General features: G+C 36.2%; 1 protein-coding gene across 2 annotated transcripts in view; it reads right to left on the reverse strand.

Moving 5' to 3' along the window:
• Nucleotides 1–27,032, reverse strand: part of alk (ALK receptor tyrosine kinase) — an 859,538-nt gene that overhangs the window by 432,464 nt on the left and 400,042 nt on the right.

The following is a 27,032-nucleotide window of genomic DNA, read 5'->3' on the forward strand; positions in this document are numbered from 1 at the left end:
CCCTGATCCTTAGCATTTTGGTACGGTCTGTAAAAACCCCGGGTCTCCAGCATATTACTCTATTCTTAACCATGACACACATTCAGTAATAATCCACACATTAGCAAAAGTGTGTAGTAGGAACAGTTGTAGGAACGTGTGTAGGAACAGTTGACGGTGACCATAGCAATGACAAACGGCAGTGGAACTCGAGCTCACAAACGCATTTAAATTCGTAAACAAAGCGTCACATTTTCAACGTGGCATTAGACGCTATATGAGAATATAAAAAGTTAGCCAAATAAAGTACAAGCGGTTACAAGTAACAAAACACAATTAAATACGTTATTTGCAAGCTAGAGAAAACAAGGAGGCAACCATTTTAAATAGCACTTACTTACACTTGTGAAATGGAAGAAGAAACTGATCCATGAAATGTATACTGATAAAGTTCCTGTCAAGTTCTGACAAAGTCACATACAGCAATAGTCTTTTCTGATTCTTCCTATAACAAATGGCCGGCGAAAACTCTTTTGTCAGCATGTAGATTGCAGAAACACTGTGACGGGATCACAGCTGGATCAATAATGCTGTGGTATTTTTGCAAAAATAAACCTCAACCACTGACTCTTTACAGTTTCATCTTCGAGTAGAGGAAATAACACTAACTTTCCCCTCACACTCCTATTAATATCCTTCTGAGCACAGCATTTTCATGACTTGATTCAGCCGGGATCTGCTACAGTGTTTGTGGGCGGGGCCGCAGGTTTCAATTTTCCCGGGTTTGGGCTCACAACAATTGGGCGGGGCTTAAGTTTTGTATCAAATTCACAATAAAACGGCTTAGACTCGTTATCAAGACGATTCATTTGAAGTACTATGAGTTGACTCTTGTATAAATGAATCAATAGTTTTATTTAGTTTTATTTTATTTTATTTTATTTATTAGTATTATTATTTTTTACATTACATGGAAGGTTATTTTCAAAAACCCATATTAGGGGCTCTTTAAAACTTTAGATGTGAAATACATAAAATGAGGGGAAAGTATTTGATGCCCTACTGTTTTTGTCTGTTTGCACACTGACAAAGAAATGGTCAGTCTATAATTGTAATAGTAGGTTTATTTTAACTGAGAGACAGAACATGGCGGCATGGTGGCTCGGTGCTTAACACTGTTACCTCACAACAAAAAGGTTGCTGGTTTGAGTTGGCATTCCTGTGTGGAGTTTGCATGTTCTCCTCGTGTTCGAGTGGGTTTAATCTGGGTGCTCTGGTTTCCCCCACAGTCCAACCCTGCATGGCCCGAGATTCTCAAAGAAATCAGTCAAGTTTGGTGAAGAAAAAATCACGGTTTAGGGTTACATTGTGATGCTCATTACATTACAAGCCACAGGCGAGAGCAAATTTTTTCAGCAGGATAGCGTTCCTTCTCATACTTCACCCTCTACTCAAAGATCCTAAAAGCAAAGAGTTCAAGGTGCTCCAGGATTGGCCAGTCCAGTCATCAGACATTAACATTATTAAGCATGTCTGGGGTAAGATGAAGAAAGTGGCAATAAAGATGAATTCAAAGAATCTTAAAGAACTGGCAGTCATGCAAGAACGCTTTGTTTGTCATTCTAGATGACTTTATTAATAAGTTAGTTGAGTCCTTGCAAAGATGTATGCTTGCAGTCCTCCAAGCTCATTTAAGTCATACACAATATTATTTTTCCACTGCACTATGACTTTATATTCTATACTGTACATTATTTATGTTGATGGCAAGACTTTTGTCTAAGCAAAGTCAGAGATTACTGTCCTAATTAAATAGTAAAAAATCAAGCCATGATCATATTTTATTTTGTTAACATAAGCGTAATCTAGAGGCCTTTGCCTTTCATATAAGCCACTTCTGATACCAAATGATCAATCAAAAGTCAAGTTATTATTTGTTCCTAAAACTTTGCATGGGCAACAAGACTTTTGCCAGATAGTGTAGTAAAGTGGAAACAAGCAGTAATATGAGTTAAATGAAAACACAGAATGCCATGGTTTATTCTAAAGAACATGTAGTGCACATGATTTAAATAAAAAGTCCATATTTTTGTGGTTTTGTATTAGTATTCAGAGTTTGAAGTGGAAACATAAGGCATGGTAGGCAATGTAATGTAGGCGGTAAGAAATATTGATGTTTTGCACATCACACAAGGCATACTGTACCATACATACATAATGTCATCATGCATCTCAATACATCAAAAAATAAATAATAATAAAAAATAGAATAAGCAGTACAACACACATGTGGCGTTTTGCCCAGTAAATGTGCAAAAATTCCACCACAGGAGACATAGTTCAACAGAGTTTTTTATTTATTTATTTATTTACTTTATTATTATTATTATTATTATTATTATTGTTATTATTATTATTATTATTATTATTATTATTATTATTATTATTATTATTATTATTAGAGCTATGCTACCTGTCCTCACTGTTCTTATGTTCCGTCAAAACATTTTTCGTGACCTCCAGCTCACCTAAAAGTGGAAGCAATATCAAGTGTTACAACATGCTCCATTAGTTCCTGTTAATATTTCATGGCATAACACAAGTGAAAGTGTCAAGATTTTAGAGCACAACCCTGAGCTTTCTTCCGACTTCCAACTAAAATTGCTATGACGGTGAATCATTTGTTAAAACCTTCACATAATGGTTGTTAAATGCCAGAGGAAAAGTAAGGTCTCACTGAGATGTAAAATGCTGTGATGGCTCTTTTCAAGTGTAAGAACAATAAATTGATTTTGAGAATCACTTTTTATTCTTTTTTTTTCTTTCCTCATGAGACCCATTCAACCAGTTTCTGGGTACCAGTTTTATTTTAAGTTATAGTTCTCTCAAAAATGAACATTTTGTAATCATTTACTCACACTTTTCCTTTCCTAAACCTTTATGAGTTTATTTATTTATTTATTTTTATTCTGTTAAATGCTAAATACAGTATTTTAAGGAATGCTGAAAACCTGTAACTATTCCCAGCAGGCACACAACATCATAAGACGTTAGTATAAGGTTAAATTTAGGTTATGTCGTCAGGTTAACAAAATTCAATGTCTAGCCAGCATCTAAGTACAACGTTATTTTGATGTCCAATAACGACGTCAAATTTTGTTGATTTTATGTGATTTTTTTTTTTTTTTTTTTGGAAAGTGACCAAAATCCAACATCTGATAGATGTCATAGTGATAACGTAGACACAACGTCAAGGTGTAACATAATTAGACATTGATATTTGGTTGATTTTAGGTTGGAAATTGGACAATAATGACATCAGCCTGACCGTGGGTTCTGACGTCAACTCATTTTCATTTCCAAACAAAATTCAACATCCCCACAACGCTGGGGTTGTCATGAGTCATGACTGTCCATGTCCAACAGATGCCACTGTGGTTCGGCAGCACACTCCCAGCGAACTACAGTGGCTTAAAGAACTACAAATCCACACATTCCTTCGCGCACACACCCGGTCATCCATATATACTGCTTTGCAATCACAGCTGTCTCTGTTTCCCCAATGATTACCTGAACTATATATTCAGCCATTTATCCTCTGTTTGTCAGTTCGTCGTTCGTCCTTGTTGGTATGTGTTCCTGAATTCAGTTTTGTATCTTGTCATAGTCGCTAAGTCTAGTTCTAGTTTAATCTGTTTGAGTACCTTGTTTGTTTGTTTATTTGATACTTTTTGTCTCTGTCACTGCACTAAATTCACATTAAATCTGCACTTGGATCCTACACCCGTTTTGTTCCTGTTTCATTCCGCCAAATGTGACAGGGGTATGTTGGGATACAATGGCAATATGACATCATGTTAATGTCCTGTGCCTGTAGTGTTGACTTACATACAATTTAAAGTCAATGGTTATGGGTTTTTAGCTGTCTTCAGAATATCATCTTTTGTGTTCAACTGTAGATTGAAAATCGTGAAGGTTTACAACTGCTTGAGGTTTGAGTGAATAGTGAGTTAATTTAAATTTTTTTGGGTGAACTATTCCTTTAAGAAGAGTGTCATACTGTAAATTAACCTTCACTGATACACTTAAATAAAATCCCAGATTTAATTACCAGTGTGATACATTTAATTTAAAAGTCAGGATTTAATTTAACGCATGCAATGAAATGTCACTGACATATGTACCATACATTTGCTGGAGTTTTTTTTTTTTTTTTTTAATCAGGCACACAGTTTCTGGGCTGATCAAATTAAATAGGAACCTTTTATGTCTCTTATTGTAAGATGCAGTAGCCTCCAGAATGTGTCCGGGAATGCTTTGCTCAAAATACCCCTCAAATCATTTATTTATTATACCATGCTGCAGATGCCTATTCTTAAGTGGAAACACATTGCTTTTGCATGTGCCTTTTTAAATGCAAACTAGCATTTTTTTCTCTGTCACCTTTCCAAAGAAAGACAGAACCCTTATAAACCCTATGGGGTATTCTTTCAAAACAAAAATATATGTTTGCTTGTATAATGTCTATAGTTTAAAGTTCTGATATGCTATTTTCTGAGGACACACATTCAAAGTGAACATACACAGAGGCAGCTGCCAGATAAACTTAAAGGTTATAGCAAAATTGAACGAAGCTCACTGGAACAAGTGTGAAAGAAATCAACATAATGTGAAGAAACTAAATAGCAAATCACAACTGCTTCATGGATACATAGCTTGAACCATGTTGGTTAGAACTGCTGTTAGTGACACACGGGTGATAACTTCTGCTAATTAAAAACTTTAGGAGCAAAACATGTTGCATAATTGTTGTTTAGCTATTTGTTCTTAAATAGCTGCTTTGTCTGTTGAAACACACAGTCTGGGAATAACAGAGGTAAGGGACCCATTGCAGTTTATTAATAGCTTAGTTAGGCAGGCAATAGATAAAACAGGAGCAATCAGTAGCATAAGGGCAATCCAAAGCATAGTCTTGGTCACAGGCAAATAATTTGGTGCAGGTGGGAAAACAACAAGGCAAGGCTAGACAATGGATAATGTATAGAAAACAAGACTCAGCAATGTGTGTGAGAATGTGAATAGTATATATAGTCCCATGTAATCAGTCTTTGATGTGCTTCCAGATGTGTGAGAGTAATTAAGTGAAATGTGGAACTGGTGTGTGTGTGTGTGTGTGTGTGTGTGTGTGTGTGTGTGTGTGTGAGGTGAATGATGGGATGTATAGTTCCTTTCAGTAGAAGTGTGTGTAGTTCTCAAGCAGTCTGCAAATGCTAGATTGCTGGTGATCGTGACAACTGTTCTTTTTATTGTGACAACTTTCTTTTTTTCAAAAATAAACATTGATTATCTCAAGAAATATTTGTGTACACATGAAACCAGTTGGGTTGCGGCTGGACATCCGCTGCGCAAAAAGGGGACTAAGCCAAAAAGAAAATGAATAAATGAATAAAACCAGTGAAACCTGATCGAAACAATGGGCTCTATTTTAACAATCTTGGCGCAAAGTGAAAAAAAAAAAAAAAAAAAACAGGGTGCAAAAGCATAAAGGGCATGTCCGAATCCACTTTTGCTATTTTAAGGAAAGGACAATATGCTCTAACAAGGTTGTGCTTATTCTGGTAATGAGTTCTGGGGGTGTTTTTCAATAAACCAATCAGTTTCATTTCCCATTCCCTTTAAGAGTTCGGTGCAGGTGGGAAAACAACAAGGCAAGGCTAGACAATGGAACGCTGTGTAATGTATAGAAATCAAGACTCCGCAATGTGTGTGAGAATGTGAATAGTATATATAGTCCATGTAATCAGTCTTTGATGTGCTTTCAGATGTGTGAGAGTAATCAAGCGTAATGTGAAACTGGTGTGTGTGTGTGTGTGGGGGGCGTGCATTATGGGATGTGTAGTTCATTTCAGTAGTAGTTTATGTGTAGTTCTCCAGCAGTCTGCAAAAGCTAGATTGCTGGTGATCCTGACAACTGTTCACATGATGCCAGGGCTTTCTTTTTATAGTAGTTTTTGTTTTTTATAAATAACCACAGTATTCTCTCAAGATATATTTGTGTACACATGAAACCAGTGAAACCTGATCAAAACAATGGGCTCTATTTTAATGATCTAGGCAACTCTAAAGCACAGGGCGCAAAAGCATTAGGAGGATGTCTGAATCCACTTTTGCTATTTTAAGGATGGAAAAATATGCTCTAACAGGGTTGTGCTTTTTCTCTTAATGAGTTCTGGGGGTGTGTTTTAAGAATAAGCCATTCGCAGTCTAATCTCCCATTCCCTTTAAGAGTTCAGTGCTGGTGGCAAAACAACAAGGCAAGGTTAGACAATGCAACACTGTGTAATGTATTAAAACAAGACTCAGCAATGTGTGCGAGAATGTGAATATAATATATATGAGGTGCATGATGGGATGTGTAATTCATTTCAGTAGTAGTTTATGTGTAGTTCTCCAGCAGTCTGCAAACGCTAAATTGCTGGTGATCGTGACAACTGTTCACACAAAGCCAGAGCTTTCTTTTTTATATAAATAAACGCATCATACTCTCAAGAAATATATGTGTACACATGAAACCAGTGAAACCTAATAAAAACAATGTAGTAAACATATCAGACTAATATGTAGTGCTGCAAATCTAGATCAAACATAAAAAGCTTACGACCTGAATTGGAGACCAGAAGTGTATTCCTAAAAGCAAGTTATGTTGACATATCCAGAAAAGTTGAAGGATATTTTGGTTCCAAAAACTGAGGTAACTTTCAAGGTTGCCATAACTTAATTCAGTCTTAATTCACCTCTGAGAATTTTTATATCTGTGAGTTTCTTAATATATTTGTACTTATATTTTATTATATATTTGGTAACAGGACACATACTCTTAAATGTTTTGTTTGCATTATCTTATTGTCAAAATACATATCATCTTTTAACACGTGTGGAAACAAAACCAGCCAATCATAAAATATACAAAGTTTTAAAATCAAGACTTTAAAATACTGCATATTTACCATTAGGATAAGACAAGCACTAAAAGTGTAGCTCACCATTAAACAAAAGACAAAATAAAAGATGCAAAGGCACAGGTTTTGAATAGATTGCAAACAGCATATGCTTATTTTCTTCAGCATTGCTTCTAAGGGTTGCCAATTAATGATGGCTCTACACTGCTAGATTGAGCTTCCACCTGGGACTCTCTAATATTCGAGATATTTATTTTTACTGCAATAGTTTTTAACTGAACTCAGACACACATTTATTTATTTTTTATTTTTGGCAGTTATTTTAATAATTATTATATGTATAGCTTTGTATTTGGAAAGTGCATATTATAAAATGAAATTAAAGTCCATGTCAAAACATAATACAAATTAACAATAGCTTATAGTCTGCATAAACTGGAAGTTGTGATCATTTTATCTCATTTTATTTTTTTATTTATTTTTTTTTTCTATTGTGACAGTTCCTAGAGAAACTGAATTTTAAATGAGAAAACAGTGGGCGTGGCTTGTTTTTTTTTTTCTTCTGTGAACTGATTGGATGCAGTAAAGTAGGCATTTCATTCATAAAGATTGGGAAAGGGTACCAGACGAGGTATTACAACCTAACAGACACAAATGCTTAGCATGAGGACAGGGCTTAAGTCCATTACAAGGCTGTCTGGATTATTTGATTCTGAACACAAGCTCATCTGTGCATACTTAGCCCTATACTGCATACTTAGCCCTAGCCCTATAAACATTTCAGGAGATCGCAGATTATGTAGCCAGAGCTATGTATGGCTGCATTTCATCTTTGAAACTAACGCTGTGGGGTGATATGATGCTATTCTTTTCTTGCTTACCAGCTGGTTGCTTACCTCCATATGAATGGCTTTTCCGCTGTTACCAGTTTGTCCGGTAGCTCAACATATACGTTGGTGGACTTGACACAGAGTGGAGTTGACCACCACAACGGAGTTCAAGTATGATAAAGGACTGTTCCAGAAATACTTTAAGACATAAACATAAGCTAAAACATTTAAATAAATAAGTAATTAACAGGGTGAGAATGTGGTAAAATCTGAAAACATGGTAAAAATCAGGCTGCCGCGAGGTCTTTATGGAATGTATTTTTCTCTCTCCAGAAATGTATATAGGGGTACCTAATCAGAATGAGCCTGGGTTGATATATTCTTGTCTTTCACGTCACTATTTTTGACTGTTTGACACCATCTTGCGAATAATATGTGGGTTAGTGTATGTCCTGTTTTTGTTTCTGTCAGCTTTACATTTGATTAAATCATGAATAAACTATTACAGCTCAGAACAGTATGTGTGTCTAATGTTTGCATTTTGTGCCAAGTAGTCAGGTAATAAGTGGGATGAAGTACATCCAGGCAGTTGTTATCACTGAAAAAAAAAGCCCTTCACTTTAGTATACAACAGCCCTCCTATTTGTGTTGGACTGCCAATAAGCCTGTCAGGCTTTATCCTGCGATAAGGATGTACTTTATCCCTTGCATACCATCTTAAGAGAAAACTATGCTTGAAACCATAAGTCAAGAGCTGTATCCCAACTCTTATATTTGTAACACTGTGCGAAAATGGTTGTTGAAGCAATAGTTTTGGGGAATTGGCTGTCGGTTTTGGAATTTTGGGGATTGCACCACTAGGTGTGGCTTGTGACTTCACATCAAGGCTGAATTTTGAACAATTTTGGAATTGTAATAAAAGAGTAATATGTGGATTTTTACCATTGTAGGCTTGTTGTTTACATACACTCTGTACACACATCAGTGTTCTTACCACACAAAAGTGAATTTTGCATAATAGCCCCCCTTAAAATGAATCATGTCTTAACTCATTTTCTGTCTGTTGTTTGTAGATTACACACACCTAACTGTTATCGGCTTTGCTTGTTTGAAACCTAATTTGCATTGCTCTTAGATTGTGCTGGTCATTATGGAAATGAGTTCCTGCATCGATGTTCTTTAATTTGCCCATTGTCAGTAGATCACCTGTGGAACTTTACAATCACATTAGTGTTTTCACAAAATTGCAGACTCTCGCTAATTTGCTCCAATTAGGTAACCTGGCCCAAAAAAGTTATCCCAAGAAATGACTTTTACCCACGTTAAACAGAAAAACTAAATCTTAAAACCGTCACATTAAATATTTTACTATGATCTTTGAAGAAAGAAAGAAAGAAAGAAAGAAAGAAAGAAAGAAAGAAAGAAAGAAAGAAAGAAAGAAAGAATCAGAATATGCTATTATAATGCTTAGCTGTACAAAGAAAACATACTATAACTTTAAAAAAATCTAAATTATTTACACGGCACTTTGTTAGTGATACATGCCTGGGGGTGTTGCTCTTTTGTTCCCCTCCTCCCCTCTTTCTGTTTTTATTTGCTGTCTGCTGTTCTTCTGAAATCTTGGTGTTCCGATTGGCTGGCGGAGTTCTCACGAGTGGACCAATCAGAAGAGGATGGGGGTTATTTAAGCACTCCAGTGACCACTCAGACCAGATTAAAGGGAGATCTTTGTCGCTTGTTGGTGCTGTGGTTTTCTTTGTGACATTTTTCTTAGTCTTGTTCTCTGGTTCGCTTTAATTTTTTTTTTTTTTTTTTTTTTTGGTGAGTTGTACATCTGTTCTGAACATCCCAAGCCAAACTTGCTTAAATGTACTAAAAGGGAAGCGAAAGTGAAGTACGTCACGTGATTCTTACACACTTTTTAGACACATAGTTAGTCAGAAGCGGGTCCTACTCTGTGTATGTTTGTTCCAGTGAGTGCAGTTGAGTAAACGGTGGGTGATGCCGAAGATGTTTTTATTTTATTTATTTATTTATTTTTCTATTTACGTATTTCTCTTTAGTTATTTAGAGGTGGGGGAGGGATTAGTTAGCGGGTGTTTAATTTGTTATTTTCTTTGGTTTGGCACTGCTTATTTTCCTTCCCTCTATCAAGTATGTTTGTTTACTTCATTTGCCATTTATTGTATATATTTGTAAATATATTTTGGGTGATTTAAATATTTTTCTTTATCTCTATTGTAACAAATTGAACCACTGTTTTGCCACGTCGTTGACTGTGTCGATTCAAAGCAGCAGACATCTCAGGAGAATTCTTAAAATATTGGGTTGTCATAATTATGTTAAGCTCTTTTTCATCCACCGAGCCATACGGGGCGTAGCAGTTATACATGTATACCTTCCTAGTACCGGGTTGCACCCACTTTTGCCTTCAGACCTGTCTTAATCCTTCATGGCATAGACTCAGCAAGGTACTGGAAATATTCCTCAGAGATTTTGGACCATATTGACTTGACAGCATCACACAGTTGCTGCAGATTTGTCTGCTGCACATCCATGATACAAATCTATCATTCCACCACATCTCAAAGGTGCTCTATTGGATTGAGATCTGGTGACTGTGAAGGCCATTTGAGTACAATGAACTCATTTTCATGTTAAAAAAAACAGTTTGAGATGATTTGCGCTTTATGACATGGTGCGTTATTCTGCTGGAAGCAGCCATCAGTAGATGGTGCACTGCTGTCATAAAGGGTTGTACATGGTCAGCAACAATACTCAGGTATGCTGTGATGTTGACACGATGCTCAATTGGTGCTAATGAGCCCAAAGTGTGCCAAGAAAAATTTCCCCCACATCATTTCACAACCACCCCCACCCAGAAATCTTATATTGTTGATATTTGTGATATTTGAATATTGTTGACGTCAAATTCTGACCTTACCATACAAATGTCGCAAAAGAAATCAAAACTCATCAGACCAGGCAACGTTTAACCAATCTTCTGTTGTCTAATTTTAGTGACCCTGTTCAAATTGTAGACTCAGTTTCCTGTTTTTAGCTGACAGGAGTGGCACCCGGTGTGGTCTTCTGCTGCTGTAACCCACCTTCCTCAAGGTTGGACGTGTTGTGCATTCAGACATGCTCTTCTGCCTACTTCAGGTTGTAAGGAGTGGTTATTTGAAGTACTGTTGCCTTTCTATCAGCTCAAACCAGTCTGGCTGCCGCTCACTGGATTTATTTATTTATTTTTTATTTTTTGCTGAGTTGTGCGTGAAAATCCCAGTAGATCACCAGTTTCTGAAATACTCAGACCAGCCCGTCTGGCACCATTAACCATGCCATGTTCAAAGTCACCTACGAGAAAGTGACTTTGAAGAAAGATCACCTTTCTTACCCATTCTGATGCTGGGTGTGAACTGCAGCAAATCATCTTGACCATGTCTAGATGCCTTTGTGCATTGAGTTGCTGCCATTTCATAAATGAGCAGTTGGACAGGTTAGAATATCTGGAAGAATTATTATTATTATTATTATTATTATTATTATTATTATTATTATTATTATTATTATTATTATTATATTAAATGTTGTTGTTATTATTATTATTATTATTATTATTATTATTATTATTATTATTATTATTATTATTATTATTATTATTATTATACATTATTATATTTATTTTATTATATGAACCTATGCAGTCTTCTGTAGTAATGTAGATGCGGTAGTGAAGGTGCAGTATTGTCATTTATGCATATGAGAGATGGTTTTATTCTTAACCACTTTAATTATTCTTAATTAAAGTGTCAAAAAACTATATAAAATAATTAACATTCTTCTCAATTATATTTGAAGATGAGCACTTGTGTTACAACTCTCTCCATCTTCAGTATGTGAAACTAACCAGGGACAATTGTAACACTTGATGTAAATGTGCTATATTAAATGTTATTACCACAGATGAGTGACACATTTCATACTTTGACAAATTTGCAAATGCATTGTGCAACAACTCTACTCCATGCAGTCATTAGACTGTGATCCCTCTGTGCAACACATTTCACAGTAGATTGTTTTGTGAATTTGTGATGCAATGCATATTTTGCAATAGCTGTTAGTAAAAGAAGCGCAGATTCAATTGGACCTGACAGCAAACCCACAGCTTTTCACTTGAACACAGGGTGGTAATCTTGTCAATTAATTTTACATGTGTTGAGCTTGTGTACATCATGTTTTTTAAAGTCATGTCAACAAATAAATAAATCAACAAGGGTCAGCAGGAGGACAGACAACAGTCATGAAAAAGCTGCTTGACTGGCAGCATTCTAGCTGAAATGGACAGTTTGTAAATGGTCAATCTGGAATAATTTGCACTGACATTTTTTTTAGCATTCTGCACTAGATGCTGAAATATTGCAAGCTATAAAACTTTTTAAAAAACACGCAATACATTTTTTTTTTGAGAATAAAGTTTAGTGCAAGTTTGTGCATCTGACCATATTTCAGTTTTAATGAAAAACAATTATATGTCTAATCAACAGTTTCCCCTATTTCTCCATTATCCAGGATTTTTGATGGATTTTTTAAAATTAAGAAGCACATCAGGCAGACCACTTAAGTTTTGCTTGATTTAACTGATATTCCCCTCTTTCTGACACAGGCATGCACAGATAGGTCTCAACCTGTGAGGTATAACATTGGATTTAAAGTGCTGTCCCATAATGAACAAAAGTGTCCCTCGGTCTTTGCAATCGTTTTAATATCTGAACCACCCATACACATTAACCCCCACCCCTCCAGTCTTCAGTTCGCGATCGTCCCACCCCCACTCCCCATTCATTTTTTTTTTTTATTGTTTTTCATCCAGCCTGTTTTGTTCCCCTTGCTACATCATTTATCCTGGATATCAGTGTTCTAAGTAAATAAACTTTTTTTTAGCAATGCTTTAGGCCTAACTCACACTAGGTATAGTTCCCTCAAACCAGGCCAAAGCACGCTTGTCCCCCCTCCCGTGTCTCCTGACGGCCCGCACTCACACCACAATCTGGTCTGGGCACGCTTATGTCATCGATGCTGCACTGTTCAGTAGAGAAGCGCTCTCACTCAGCAGCACAGTGGAGATTGCTCTTGTCAAATCGTTTCAGTCATTTGATATGCAGTGACATACAGTCAAATATTTCGCCAAACAGTTCTTAGGCATGCGGTGACACGCAGTCAGATATTTCGCCGAACAGATCCGCCACTTTTGGCGCTCATAAACAATCATAAAGCTCTCGTGCTGCAGGAATGAGGAGGTCTGCTGAAGGAGCGCAGCTGTCGTGCAGTGAGGAGTTTGCGTCTTTAATAAACTACGGCAGTTTGCTTTCACTGTACAGTAAGATTGATTAATAAATCCATATAACACAGTCCCTTAAAGTCACGTCTCACTTTCAGTTTCAGGCCCAAGTGAACCGCGCTCAGGCCCACCTCTTCCAACCAGGCCAGGGCCGGCCAAGTGAACCGTTTCTGAGCCTGATTCAGTGCACTTCTCAAACGATCCGGGAAACGGGCCTGGGCAAGGTTCGGATAGCATAGTGTGAGTAGACCCTTAAAGTGTTACCTGTAAATGCTACATTGTAATCATCCTTCAGACACTGCAAGAACTGCTTAGTTCCACACAATTGCTTTATGTTGTCTCAACACAAATTGATTAAGTTAAATGTAAGTGGATTGAACATTACTAAAAAAAAAAAAAACATCAAGAATTGTGTTGATTCAGATCATTTTAAATAAGTATTTTAACAAACCGCAAAGCATGAATGATTGATTGATTGATACACATGTAAATTATACAATATTTTATTTTTCTTTATTCTTTTTTTTACCTGTAGTTTGTAAAAAAAAAGCTCACCAAGACTGTGATTATTTGAGCAGAAATGCAAAAATAAAAGACATTAAATAATATTTAAATTTAAAGGTTTTTTTTTTTGTTTGTTTTTTTTCCCTGTCAATCTAGTTTAAATTAGTATTACTGTGTTCAAAGCTTTCCTTATTACTTAAGCCTGGTTTATACTCGACATGTCCGCTAGTTTGCTTGAGTGCACAAGGCAAATGTGACGTCATCGCAGAGTTTGCCAAGGTTTGCTTTGGGTGCGAGTGACATGATTTCGGCCGGCTTAGCGAATTATTTTTTTTTTGTTTTTGAGACTCGAGCGAACAGTGCGCACTATGCCGTGCTTGATTTGAGTTAAATATGAACCATTATAAAGAGATTGTGTCTGAAACAGTGCGACTGTACACACATCTTTAGGATCTGTGATCATAAAGATAACCTGATGATCAATAATTCCTGGCTAAAAATTGCAACAGCCGTGGGAAAGGAAGACATTTTTTGTTAAAAGGTTTGGAAAAACCTGAGGGATGAGTTTGTTAAAGCCAAAAGAGGCCATGGCAAAAGTGGAAAAAAAATATAATTTAATAGTATAATTTAAAAATGTAATAGTTACAAAACTATAATTAAGGAACACATTATTTATTTGATAACTGGAAAGGAATATTTGAACCTTTCAGTTTACAATATACGGATAAAAAAACCCTTAAATACATTCATAATTTATAAAAAAAAATAAATAAAAAAAAAATAGTAAAAAAAAAAAAATCTGAATGATATTAATGATATGACATATTTCCGGAAACTTCCTACTCTGTTTATCCATCTGACTTTGTGGTAATTTATTATTTATTTTTGACTGCCCCCTGTCGTTTTAAAGAATATCACAATGGCAAACGCGGCAAGTGTAAAAGCCTCGTCCATTTTGCAAGGTGTGCGCGCAGTCAGTGGAGGTGTGCAATGCGGCGCCAGGCGAAAGTATAAATCCAGTAAAAAAGCATCACAAACTATTCGAAAATGCTTAAGCAACACTTTGTTTTTACAGCAGTGTTGCAAACATGTGATATAGGCTGTGATCTTTCAAAAGAAGCGTGGCTTTTTTTTTTTTTTAGTCTAGAAATATTTTTATCCATCATAATACTCAAAATAACAACAACATGTTTTATTTAATAATACTGCTATTTTAAAGATGTTTTTTGTTCATCAAAGATTGCCGAAAACACATTGCAGGAGTTCCACGTAAAAATATCACATTTCTGAGTAAAAAGTTTAGTAATGCACTACTTTTAAAAATTAAGTAATTATATCCGAGTTACTTAAAAAAAAATAACATTTTAGTTTAGTTAATTCACTTTTAAAAAAGATCAATCGCTAAATTAAAATAAATGTAGTCACGTTAAATCCTGCACACAATAAGGTAATGCAGAAAGGAAAAAGACAGAAAGGAAGATGGCACAGCCCTGCATTTTTATATATATATATATATATATATATATATATATATATATATATATATATATATATATATATATATATATATATATATATATATATATATATATATATATATATATATATATATATATATATATATATATATATATGTATAAAGCCCCTGCCAGGTCAGCGAAAGTAACTCAAATGTAACATAAAGCATTACTTACCATAAAAAGAAATGCAAATAACTAAATATTGTAATGCTTCACTCTTCCCAACACTGCCAAAAACTTCTTATTATTTATTAGTTTATTTATATGAATGAATGAATGAATGAATGAATGAATGAATGAATGAATAATTGAATGAATGAATGAATGAATGTTGGTTTTAATATCAAAACAAATATATGTTTTGGATTTAGATCTAGATCTTAAATGAGATTATGCTGCACAATGGTATTTCTAGTCTAATAATACCAAAGATCCTTAATGCGTACTGTAATACTAAAATGAAATTGTTGGAAAAAAAAAAAAAAAAAAAAAAACTGCTGGTTTGCCTAAACTTTAAACTAACTATTTGAAATAAATTTTGCTTTCATTTTAAAGGATAGATTCAAAGTTACCATGTTATTTGGTCAAAGAAATTACTGCTGAGCTAATATGTCCTTGGTCTCAGTCAAATGCCGTTTCTCCACCCCGCTTGTTCCAAATGAGGCTGAGAGAAATGATTCAACAAAGCCTGCAACAAGTTCTAGATGTGTCACACGGCTCCTGCACCCACCACAGTGCATTCTTAGGGAGAATTGATGACTTACCAGATGGCCAAGGACACAGATTATATTGGCCATTTATCCTCATTTAGACCCCTCACTTATCTAATGTCTTAATTCCCTGAATGTTTGATCATATCCCCTTTGACGCCCGTTGAAGCACACGCTTAAGAGTCGATCAGTCACAATGACCCTGAAAATGGCTGCAATTAAACTCGGGTTTCAAGTAATAGTTTCCTTGAGCTTCGCTTCCATCCACCTATTAACATCAAATGGCATTCCTTAATTGGAACACAAAAACAACAGTGTTTTTACCTTACAAGCTAGCATAGCACGACTGCAGTACTTGGTTTGTTGGAAAAGATTAAAAACAGTGATATACTCAAATAAAATTACTGTTTACGAGTAATACACGTTTTTAATAAGAGTTGAAAACAGGTTTCTTAAGGTATATATTTTTTTTTGAAGGACAACTTAATTGTGGTGGGTTAAACTCACTTAAAGGTGCTGTATGTTCATTTTTCTTCTTTTAAAGCATAATAATACCATCATATATTTGAAAATATTTTAGAAACATGCTAAGTAAACATTCTTGTTTATCTGATAAACAATGTCACAGTCAGATATCATGCATGGAAAATGTCCATTACGTGCTGGCACGTCTTTAGGGTTCATACAGACACAGCGTAATGAAAATCAAGGACTTTTAAGCACTTTTTCCAGCACCTATTTTTATTTTCAAGACTGACACGCAACGTATTGAACACCTGAAATGTAAACTCAGCTACCCATAAAAACATTGAATAGGAATTTATACAAATAAAAAACATTAATAATAATAGTATAATAATTAATTAACCATATATTGATAATTGATAATATAACAAACCTGCACTAAATGTGCTTGTAAAATGTTTTTATTTATTTATTTTTATTATTTATTTTTTTTACTCGAGTAATTACTTCACTGCCGAAAAAAAAAAAAAATATATATATATATATATATATATATATATATATATATATATATATATATATATATATATATATATATATATATATATATTTTTTTTTGTAAATAATACTAATATTGGGTAAAAGTACAAAGTACAAAAAAAAAAAAAATTGGTCAGTACTAGTTAGTCATATATATATATATATATATATATATATATATATATATATATATATATATATATATATATATATATATATATATATATATATATATAAATCATTATGGTTTGACAACATGATTGATTTTCATCACGGCCCTTTTTTAAGTGTAAACTTGTTTGAATGGGTTAATTGCTTAAATCACAAAGATACACTGGCAAAATGACAACATACTCTATAAGGCCAGACTGTAGAAGATTGACAGGTCAGAACGGAAAAAAGAGAGCGAAACGTGTGTGTAGATCTCGAAATGGCAGTTAGTTTGTCCCCGGTTTAATTACTCTTGCTAATAACATAGACATCTCTATAGTGAAAACATCGGAAACGCATTATTCCAACAGTTTTTCTTTATCACTGCAACACAGAGAGGCCTTTTTCCCGCCCTTACATTTCACTTAAAACTAGACAAGGTCACTTTTCATATCAGTCAAATCACGGCTTCAGAATCACGGTAGTTTGTGTGGGTATTTTTGTATTAAATTGTCTCAAAAGTTTGCAAACATTTTCATTTTTCCAGCTCGAAAATGAATAGAACTTCAATTTCAAGCACTTTTCCACAAAACAAGCCAGTTTTCCAGGTATTCCAGGCCTTGAATTTCTAAAAGCCAAATTCAAGCACTTTAAGTACCTTGTGCGAATCCTACGTCTTTTTTTTTTGTTTTGGTCATTTAACCCGCTCAATGCCAATTTAGCCAATTATATTTCAGCACCACGAGCTGCCTTGGTGGAAAAAAGCATATGTCATTCATTCAGTCAGGAAGGCTTTCAAAGTGTGCATCCATGAACGAAATGCAACCTCTGGTGGACATTAACGGCATCAAAATGAGACGCAGATTCTGAGTTCCACATGAGGTGGTTGTTAATTAGCAAATAATACCACTTACACACTCCACCTTTACATTTGCAAAAAGATTAGTTTAACTAAGAAACTGTAGCTAATTAGCTCAAAGTGAATTGAGGATTCATTTGAACAGGGCTTCAAAAGAATCAACTCTTTAAATCCTAACAAAAAAAATCAACCAGCGATCGTTTGAATGGACAGTTGTCTTCAATAACAGCTTTTGCTATCAACTATAAAAACCCATTTATGTTTAAGCAGGGTAACAAGATCGAAGTTTAAGACATTCGATTCATAAAGTTTGACCATGTCTGTGTGTCCATTCCTGAGCATTCCTTTGTGTCATAAATACCTTGGAATTGTATTAAACACTGAACAACCGGTCTTTTCTAGGTAGGAGAAGTTGACGGTGTATTATTTGTTGAAATAATTATGTCCCTGATCTGCCACAATTGTTACACCAGCATTTTCTACAGTGTATCTATCACAACATAATTCTTACAATAATGTTTTTCCCCTACACTTCCTGGATTATCATGTTTAATTGTTTTGTATATCCAATGTAAAAAAAAAAAAATCTAAAAAAAATAATCGTAACCTTAACATCGATTCCATCACATTTTAAAAGGGATTTCCTTCACTTTACATACAGTAGACAAGCTGATTTATATAAAATAAATATTTAAGTACACTTCAATATTTAAATAATTAAAGTTTCCTAAATGGCTGTTTTATTTTAGTAGATCTATATTCGGTTGCCAAGCATTTGCAAAAACCCTTATCCTTACAATGTGACCCATTTGTTATGTATAGCGGTGCTTATTAGAGACTTAGAGACTATTATGCAGAACATCCTCACTCTGACATGATTCAATGTACTGTGTAAATGATTAAAAGACCTTTTCAGGGGACAAAAGAGTCCTTTAGTTTTTAAATGACTCCTAAATCCACTTATTCCAGGAAAAAAAAAATGGCTCTTTTTTTTAATATACTGCAGAGAGTTTGAATATAACCGGATTATTAGTTATATTTGTATAAGTGCTGTGGGTTTGGAATACAATTTAAATAATTGCAACAGACCAAAATCCTTGACATTGCTTCATGAAAGCATTTTTTCGTGTGCAGTTTTGCATGACCACCGTCATTCAGTTCCTAATTTATCAAGTAGGGTTTGTCTGTGGACTGCAAAACAGGGGGCGTTTCATGAAAGGACATAACTTGTAATAGGTTAGAGGCATAACTTGAAATTATGGAGACCCACATTCCAATACTATGTTGTCGGCAAGATGGCACTGTACATCAGTTATTAACGTCTACACCTACTCCATGGCTAAACCAAACCTTCACAGCTATTAATGTCTACACCAGGGGTGGCCAACCCTGTTCCTGGAGATCTACCTTCTTGTAGATTTCAGTTGCAACCCATATCCAGCACACCTGCCTGTAGTTATCCAGTGCTGTTCAAGTCCTAATTAATTGGTACAGGTGTGTTTGATCAGGGTAGGAGCTAAACTCTGCAGGAAGGTAGATCTCCAGGAACAGGGTAGAGCACTCCTGGTCTACACCTTCCCCAAACCTAAACTTAACGATCAAAGGTAGTAATCTCTACACTTACCCCAACCCTTAACCCAACCACTACAGTTATTTATGTCTACACATTTCCCTACCCTAAACCCAACCATTTTAGTTATGAATGTCTACACCTACCACAACCCATAGGATCTGTGCACAAAAGAGGGGGCTCTTTCATTTTAAGGAAGAACTTTCTCTCCGATAGAAAAAAAGGGCAGGTGCTGGAGCACCCAAACCTCTTTTCTGCACGTACCTGTTATTTCAAGAGTTCACACTTAGCTGATAATTAATTTATAAAGCTTGTTTGGCATGCAGTCCCTGGAAAGAGCCCTGAGCTCTTAGGATCTTCGAGCCCGGGGCTCCCTCCTATTTGCAAGGCGAGAGGGGAGTTTGAGCTCAGGCAGATCTTGAGAACCTCCCTGCTTTAGTAGCTAATGAACAAATAGTGATTGCTCTTAAGATATAACTACTTACTAGGAGCATGTCTATGGTGCTGATTTGGATTAGTCAATTAACTTAAGTTGCGTGTGTTTGGACGGTGGGTGGAAACCGGGGAACCCGGGGGAAACCCACGTGAGCACGGGGAGAATGTGTAAACTTCTTACAGAAACATTGGCTGGCTTGGTCAGGACTAGAACCAGTGACATTCTTCCTGTGAGACAGCAGTGCTAACCAATGGGCCACCATGCAACCCTTCTAAAAATGGAGGAGTTGTACGGGTGAAAGGGGGGATTCTTCAAAACGAAGATGGCTGTTATATGGAACTTAGGGTAATTATAGTGGCTTAGGAATCGTCTGATTGGTGAATCATAAATTGAAGAATGCGGGACCAGCTGCAATCAATCATAAGCACGTTATTCGCCCGAAATTAGTTATAAATACGTGAAGTTTATGTATAAACTAATTTCAAGAGGATCATGTGCTTATGATTACTAGCGGCTGGTTTCGCATTATCCAATTCACTATGCTCCAATCAGATGACTCCTAAACTACTATAAATATCTTGGGTTTCATTCCACTGCTATCTTTGTTTTGAAGAGTCCCCCCTTCCACCCCTACTCCTCCTTCTTAGACGGGTGACACGGTGGCCCAGTGCGTAGCACTGTTGCCTCACAGCAAGAATGTCTCTGGTTTTAGGCTTTACCAAATCAGCAGACATTTCTGTGTGGAGTTTGCACTTTCTCCCCGTGCTCACGTGGGTTTCCCCCAGGTTTCCCGGTTTCCTGTCACCATCAAATAAACATGCTAATTAAGTTAATTGACTAATCCAAATCGGCACCAAAGAGATGCTTCTAGTATGTAGATATCTCCAAGAGCAATCACTTACTGTTCATTGGTTACTACAGCGGGGGAGTTCTCGAGATCTACCTGAGCTCAAACTCCCCTCCCGCCTTGCAACGGGAGGGAACCCTGGGCTCGAGGATCTCATGAGCTCAGGGCTTTCTCCCAGGACAGCATGCCAAACAAGCTTTTATAATCAATCATTAGCTAAGTGTGAACCCTTGAAACGTCACTTTTAACAAAGTAAAATGAAATAACTGCAAACAGAGATAAACCAACTCCGCCTTCATTGTTCAGTCTGTGGCTGTACATTAACACTTGATGAGTTCACTATACCGGTGGTCAGAAAGACTTGCACGGCGGTTGCATAAATGACAATTTTTAATCACAAGTTTAGGTTTCAAATTACGATATAGACATTAGTAGTAGCAGAGCAATCCTTTACAGTTGATGAAATACACCATGGTTGTCTGTGAAAAGAGAAATAATCATATTAAGCATGATCTGAAAACGTGTGTACTTCATACATTGTGTGCATAATTAGACATTTTGTGCTGTCGTAACTGCGAGTCAGTTTAGGACCATGATCTGTTCACACTGCAAATCTGATATTGGCCAAACTTATAACAACAATGTGAACAGCCATGTGAAAAAAAAATCTGATCTGATAAAAAAAATTTTGAGCAGATTTAAGCACTAAGCCTTGCAGTGTAAACGTAGCCTTAGAGTACCTTCTACTCTAAATAGCTTCTAAAAAACAGTCAAAAGCATTTTGTTTTAATGTGAGAGGGGCTGAAGTCAAGCAAATCAAATAATGGAGGGGGGAAAGAAAGCATTTGATTGGTCAGAAAAAAAAGTCATTGATCCATTTAGGTGGAAGTGACAAATTGCAAGCTTTGGATGTTTATATCTTCTAAATGTCATGTTTTTATACATTTCCCAGAGCCATTAAGAGAGAGTTGCGTCCAAAATGTTGGATCGTCACGTCATTCATGTAGACTCAAATCATTCCAGGAAGTGCTTTGTGGTTAATTAAAATAATTTTAGATAGCGTTAAACATACAAACGGTTATTTTAAGAAACTCTGTGGCTTTTAAAAGTGCAAAACAAGCCATCTTCAGCAGTAAATCAGCTGTAAGTGCTAACTTCCGGGAACAAGAGAGAGCCGCTGTAGCTGTTAAAAAAAATGTTCTATTGGAGTCAATGGGTTGACAAACTATGAGTTGTCACAACTCTCTCTGTGGTTCTGAGATACCCTTAAGATTAACAAACTGATGATACTTTATTATGATTCCAAGGGAGCTTTAAAAATGAAACTGCATACCATTTTGCCATACATGCATATTTTTATTCCTCTCATGACCTCTCGAGAAGGACATTTAGACAAACGCACTATAAAAACGACAAATGACAAGATTTGGAATTACTCAAGATCTTTTGCCGCAGCTGAGCTCTCTCTGGACTCCACACAACACATAGTCAGTCGGGTTCGCCTGTAAATGCTTTCAACCATGAGCGTTTACAGCCCATAAATCCGTTCATTCAAAGTGGTCAATTATTCCCCTAGCTCTTTATATCCCACTCGGAGGGGGCACAAGATCATAAAGGAGCTGGATGGAGGGTAGTATATGAAATGACCAGGTTTCTTGAGTGGGGATTTGTGTGCCAGGAGAACATCCTCAGCATCTGCTGACCAGTGTCTCTGCCCCACACATCGAGCTGGTAATCACTCCCTGCGGTGGCTTCAGATGGCCAAAACTGTGCACATTCACTGATATTTGATTCATACTGCGCATAGCATAACAAACGCAGACTGAAATCCCCAATTGCAAAACAATTGACTTGCTTGAAATTACTAGGCGATGTCAGAGAGGATAGGCACGTCTGCTCCAGAACACAGGAACATGCACAGATACTAGCATTAACAGAGTACAGAGAAAATACAGTTAAAAATGAACATTTAATCAACATTACTACTTTTTATTGGCACAGTATGCAATTTGTGCAAGGGTGCCCAAACCTAGTCCTAAAATGTCGGTGTTCTGCAGAGTATAGTTTCAACCACTATTAAACAGACCTGATCCACCTAATCGAACTCTTTCTACATTCTCAGAAGTAAAGGTACAGGAGCTGTCACTGATACCTTTTTAAAAGGTACATATTTGTTTCTGAAGGGTCTATAATGGTATCTCAAAGGTACTTTTTAAGTACATTTGGACACTAATATGCACCTTTGTGTATACCACTGTGGACTCTTTGGGGACAAATATATATCTTTTGAAATGATACCGCTCCAGTGACAGCTGCTGTACCTTTATTTCTGAGAGTGTAGGTATACTAGAATCTTCCAGGCAGGTGTGTTGAAGAAGGTTGGAGCTAGACTATGGCACCTGTTTTACCCCTTTTATCAAGACCTTATATAAGTTGTGTCTACAGAATGTGTCTGTCAAGTTTCAGCTCAAATTACTCATCATATTATGTATTATACCTTTTTGAATGTGGAAATTTTTTAGGTCTAAACAAACTGTGTTATAGCCGTGTTTGCTGCCTGTGCCTTTAATGCAAATGAGTGAGTTCTTCCTGCCCATCGCTCACATGTGCCTGTTGTGTAGCCTTCTAATGAGCTGGAGCTCAGCTCTGCCCTTGTGGCTCTGCATTGAGTACCACTTGTTCTAATACTAGGTCTCACAGATAAACAGCACAGTGACAGACAAGAATGAAGCAGATTTTTGTTACTACAGTAAGAACTTACCCAGCAGTTTTTTGATGCAGTTGTTGTGTATTTAATTCAAGCCTTTCTGCAATGATGAGTCACACACAATGTCAAGTTAAAGAGTATAGAGCAAATACAGTTACAAAAATAATAAAAAAATGTAATCCACATTACTGCTTTCACAGGCACAGCATGCAATTTCCGCCACTACTGCAGGGGATCCAAACTTGATCCTGGAGGACCAATGTCCTGCATATTTTAGCTTCACCTTCCTTCAACACACCTGCGTGGAAGATTCTAGTATACCAAAAAAGTGTTTGACTAGCTGGATCAGGTGTGTTTAATTGGGGTTGAAACTTTACTCTATATGTTGTGACTGAGGGCGTACTCACAGTACAGTTGCCTTGAACCGGGCCAAAGCACGCTTGTCCCCCTTCCTGTCTCCCTTGATGGCCCGCATCCACATTACATTCGGGTGTACTACGCCAAAGCCCAAGTGAACCGAGCTCTAACCAACTGGGCCAGGGCCAGCCAAGTGAACCGTGCCTGAGCCTGATGCACTCACACTTCTCAAACAATCTGGGAAACGAGCCTGGGCATGGTTTGGATAGCATAGTGTGTGCAGGCCCTAAGTGTGGAATTATAGAGGTCATCTTTATTAAATTTTACAGAACTCTTTTAGAAATCATGTTTATGGTTTAGCTAAAGTATTCAAAACTTATAACCATGGTAGTTTAAAGCAGAGTAAAGCTAAAAGCCATCGAAGCAACCAATGCAGCAGCACATTTATTTACCACAGTCTACCACTACCATACTAAATATTTTACGAATCTGTTATAATGCTGCTTTGTCCAGTATATTAAAAGACAAAATATAATAAAGTGGCTTTAGTGTTGCCCTGTTTTCTATAAAACAAAACTAGAAATTGATGGTTTGTGATGATATTAGCATAACCACACAGGACATAGTCTATGTCAGGGATTCCCAAAGTTTTTTATTCCGGAACCCACCTTGGCAAGTAATTCAATCTCAAGACCCACCTTAATATTTTAATATGGAAAAATGGGTAAAAAAAAATGTATCCATTCAAAGCAGTCAAAAATATATGGTGTGTGGCTTTTTGGAATTTGAGATTTAATATGTACAAAATAAGGCTCAAAGTGCTTTTTGTAGGATGCTGGCTGTAACTGTGATCATTTTTTTGTTGAAAAAAAAACTCTTCTTTTTTCAGAAGAGAATATGATCAACCTTTGATCAAGCCCCTTGATTATGATCAAGCCCCGTCACATCGCAGTAAATTCCACTGCTAGTTTAGTCATAAGAAACTAAATATCTTTTTGATCTACTACAAGCTGGGAAAATGCCAGATAAATATGCCAATGCAATTAACGTTATTGCTGAATAGATCTAATATTTACACATTTGCTTAAGGAAAGAATGATGGGGGTAGTTACGTTACTATTTTCCATAACATCTATGCCCTTCCATAATATTAGGTGATATTAAAACTACCAGATAGCACTATAGCTATTTATTAATTAGCAATCTGTCAATGTTGGGATGTAAAAATATGGGCTAACACATAGCTTCAAATGATAGAATGCATAGCAAACATTAGAAAATATTGATAATAAAAAAAAAGGTTTAGCCTATTAAAATCAATGGCCTATACAGAAATTAAATAAAGCTAAGAAACGTTTAATTGTATTTGCATATTGATTAAAGTTACTATAGTTTTAGTGAAGAGCAGCAAATTAATCTCTCATTGTGTTTTATTTGATAACGGAGGTGTTAATGTAAGAATGCACAGATCTATAATGAAGCATTCGACTATTTTAATAACTGTTTGTGCTCATTTAAGAGAAAATTAGTTGTGATTAAAATAAAACGCAGGACGGATCAAAAAAAAAAATGCAGATTGCGAGGGCTCAAACGAAGCTGTGCTCGTAATGTCGAGCGAAAAAAAAGACAAAGGCAGCTGTGAAACATAACCAGCTTTGTCTTTTTGTAGGAAACACACTTTAGATCTTTTTAGGGTAAGAGGTTTTTGAGTTATTGCCATCTATCGTACTGGTTTTGATTCACCGCAATGTAAATATAGCTGCAACTATGTGACGTTGCGCGACCCACCTTTGTTCATTGTGCGACCCACTAGTGGGTCGCGACCCACAGTTTGAAAACCCCTGGTCTATGTCATCAGTTAAAACACCTTATTTATCTGGATTTCAACATTCTTCGAAACATTTGGGATAGTGTAAGTACATATGTACGTGAAATATAAACCAGGCTCATTATTGATACATACCTCTATAGACATTTCTGGAGATCACGAAATACACCCTAGGAGGTATGGTTTTACAGCTTTTGTTTTCGAGAGACCACCAGAGGCTACAGTGTTCTTTTTTCAGATCTCAAATTTCTGCCATTCATGTCTGCTGTTCTCATGTGAATCCACCAGAGGCCAATGTCAACTTATTGACTGACTGACTGACTGACTGACTGACTGACTGACTGACTGACTGACTAACTGACTGACCAATCCTTCACCCACCCCTTTTTTAAACCCAACTGATAGTCTTTTAAAAGCATCAACTGACCCGATCATCCCCTTCTTAAAACTTAACCAACATGGTTTTTAAAAGCAATCCAGAAATAGAAAAGCCCCCTGATTTTTACCACATTTTTAGATCTTAAGTTGGCTGACGTCAGTGGTGAAACGAGTACTGAAAAATCATACTCAAGTAAAAGTACCATTACTTGCCTAAAAATGTAGTGCAAGTATTACTTAAAATATGCGTAAAAAGTAACCCTTTCAAAAGTACTCAAGAGTAGTGAGTATTAGGCTGTAAAAAGCTGATGCATTTACATGTAATTTGTGCATGTCTGTCAACGTAACATTTTGTAGAGCATCTAGCTATTGCCCAGCAGGCACACAATGTCATAATACATTAATATTAGGTTAGATTTAGGTTGTGATGTCATGTGACCAAAATTCAAATCTAGCCAGCATCTAAGGACAACGTTATTTTGATGTCCAATAATGATGTCAAATGAATGGCAGAAGTCATCTTTTATCAGGAGTCCGTTCTCATTTAGACACATCGCCGTGCTGCTGTGTTTGCCTAAATCCTCTGGATTACCAACAGGGCTAATGGTTAAAATAGACAGGGCAAGAGTCTGCATTCACACCTATGATTTAGACAAGGCGATTGAGGGAAAAGTCCTCATTTATTGTGTTTATATGAACACGATTACCTGTATAATGATATAAACTGTGGTTGTGTGTATATGAAATTATAATAACAAATGTAGCAGGGCATTACATTACTGTTCATTTCTTTGCATTTTAACTTTGTAAACTATAAAATCATGCGTCTCCTCACGGTTTGTGTCTCATTTTGACTGACAACAGTTGTTTGCTCCCTTCTTTCTCCCCTGCTGGCCACGCCCACTCCTGCCATTTGTTCGCGGAGCTCCACGCCCATTATGGAGCATCTTTTGAAACAATTCTGATGTAACCCTGAGCCGAAAGTGGGGGGCATCATGGCCCTTTAAAGGCGAAATGCAGCCATACATAGCTCTGGCTACATAATTCGCACT

The sequence above is a fragment of the Danio rerio genome, chromosome 17 (assembly GCF_052040795.2).
Source record: "Danio rerio strain M-AB ecotype USA chromosome 17, GRCz13ab, whole genome shotgun sequence".
NCBI classification, from domain to species: domain Eukaryota; kingdom Metazoa; phylum Chordata; class Actinopteri; order Cypriniformes; family Danionidae; genus Danio; species Danio rerio.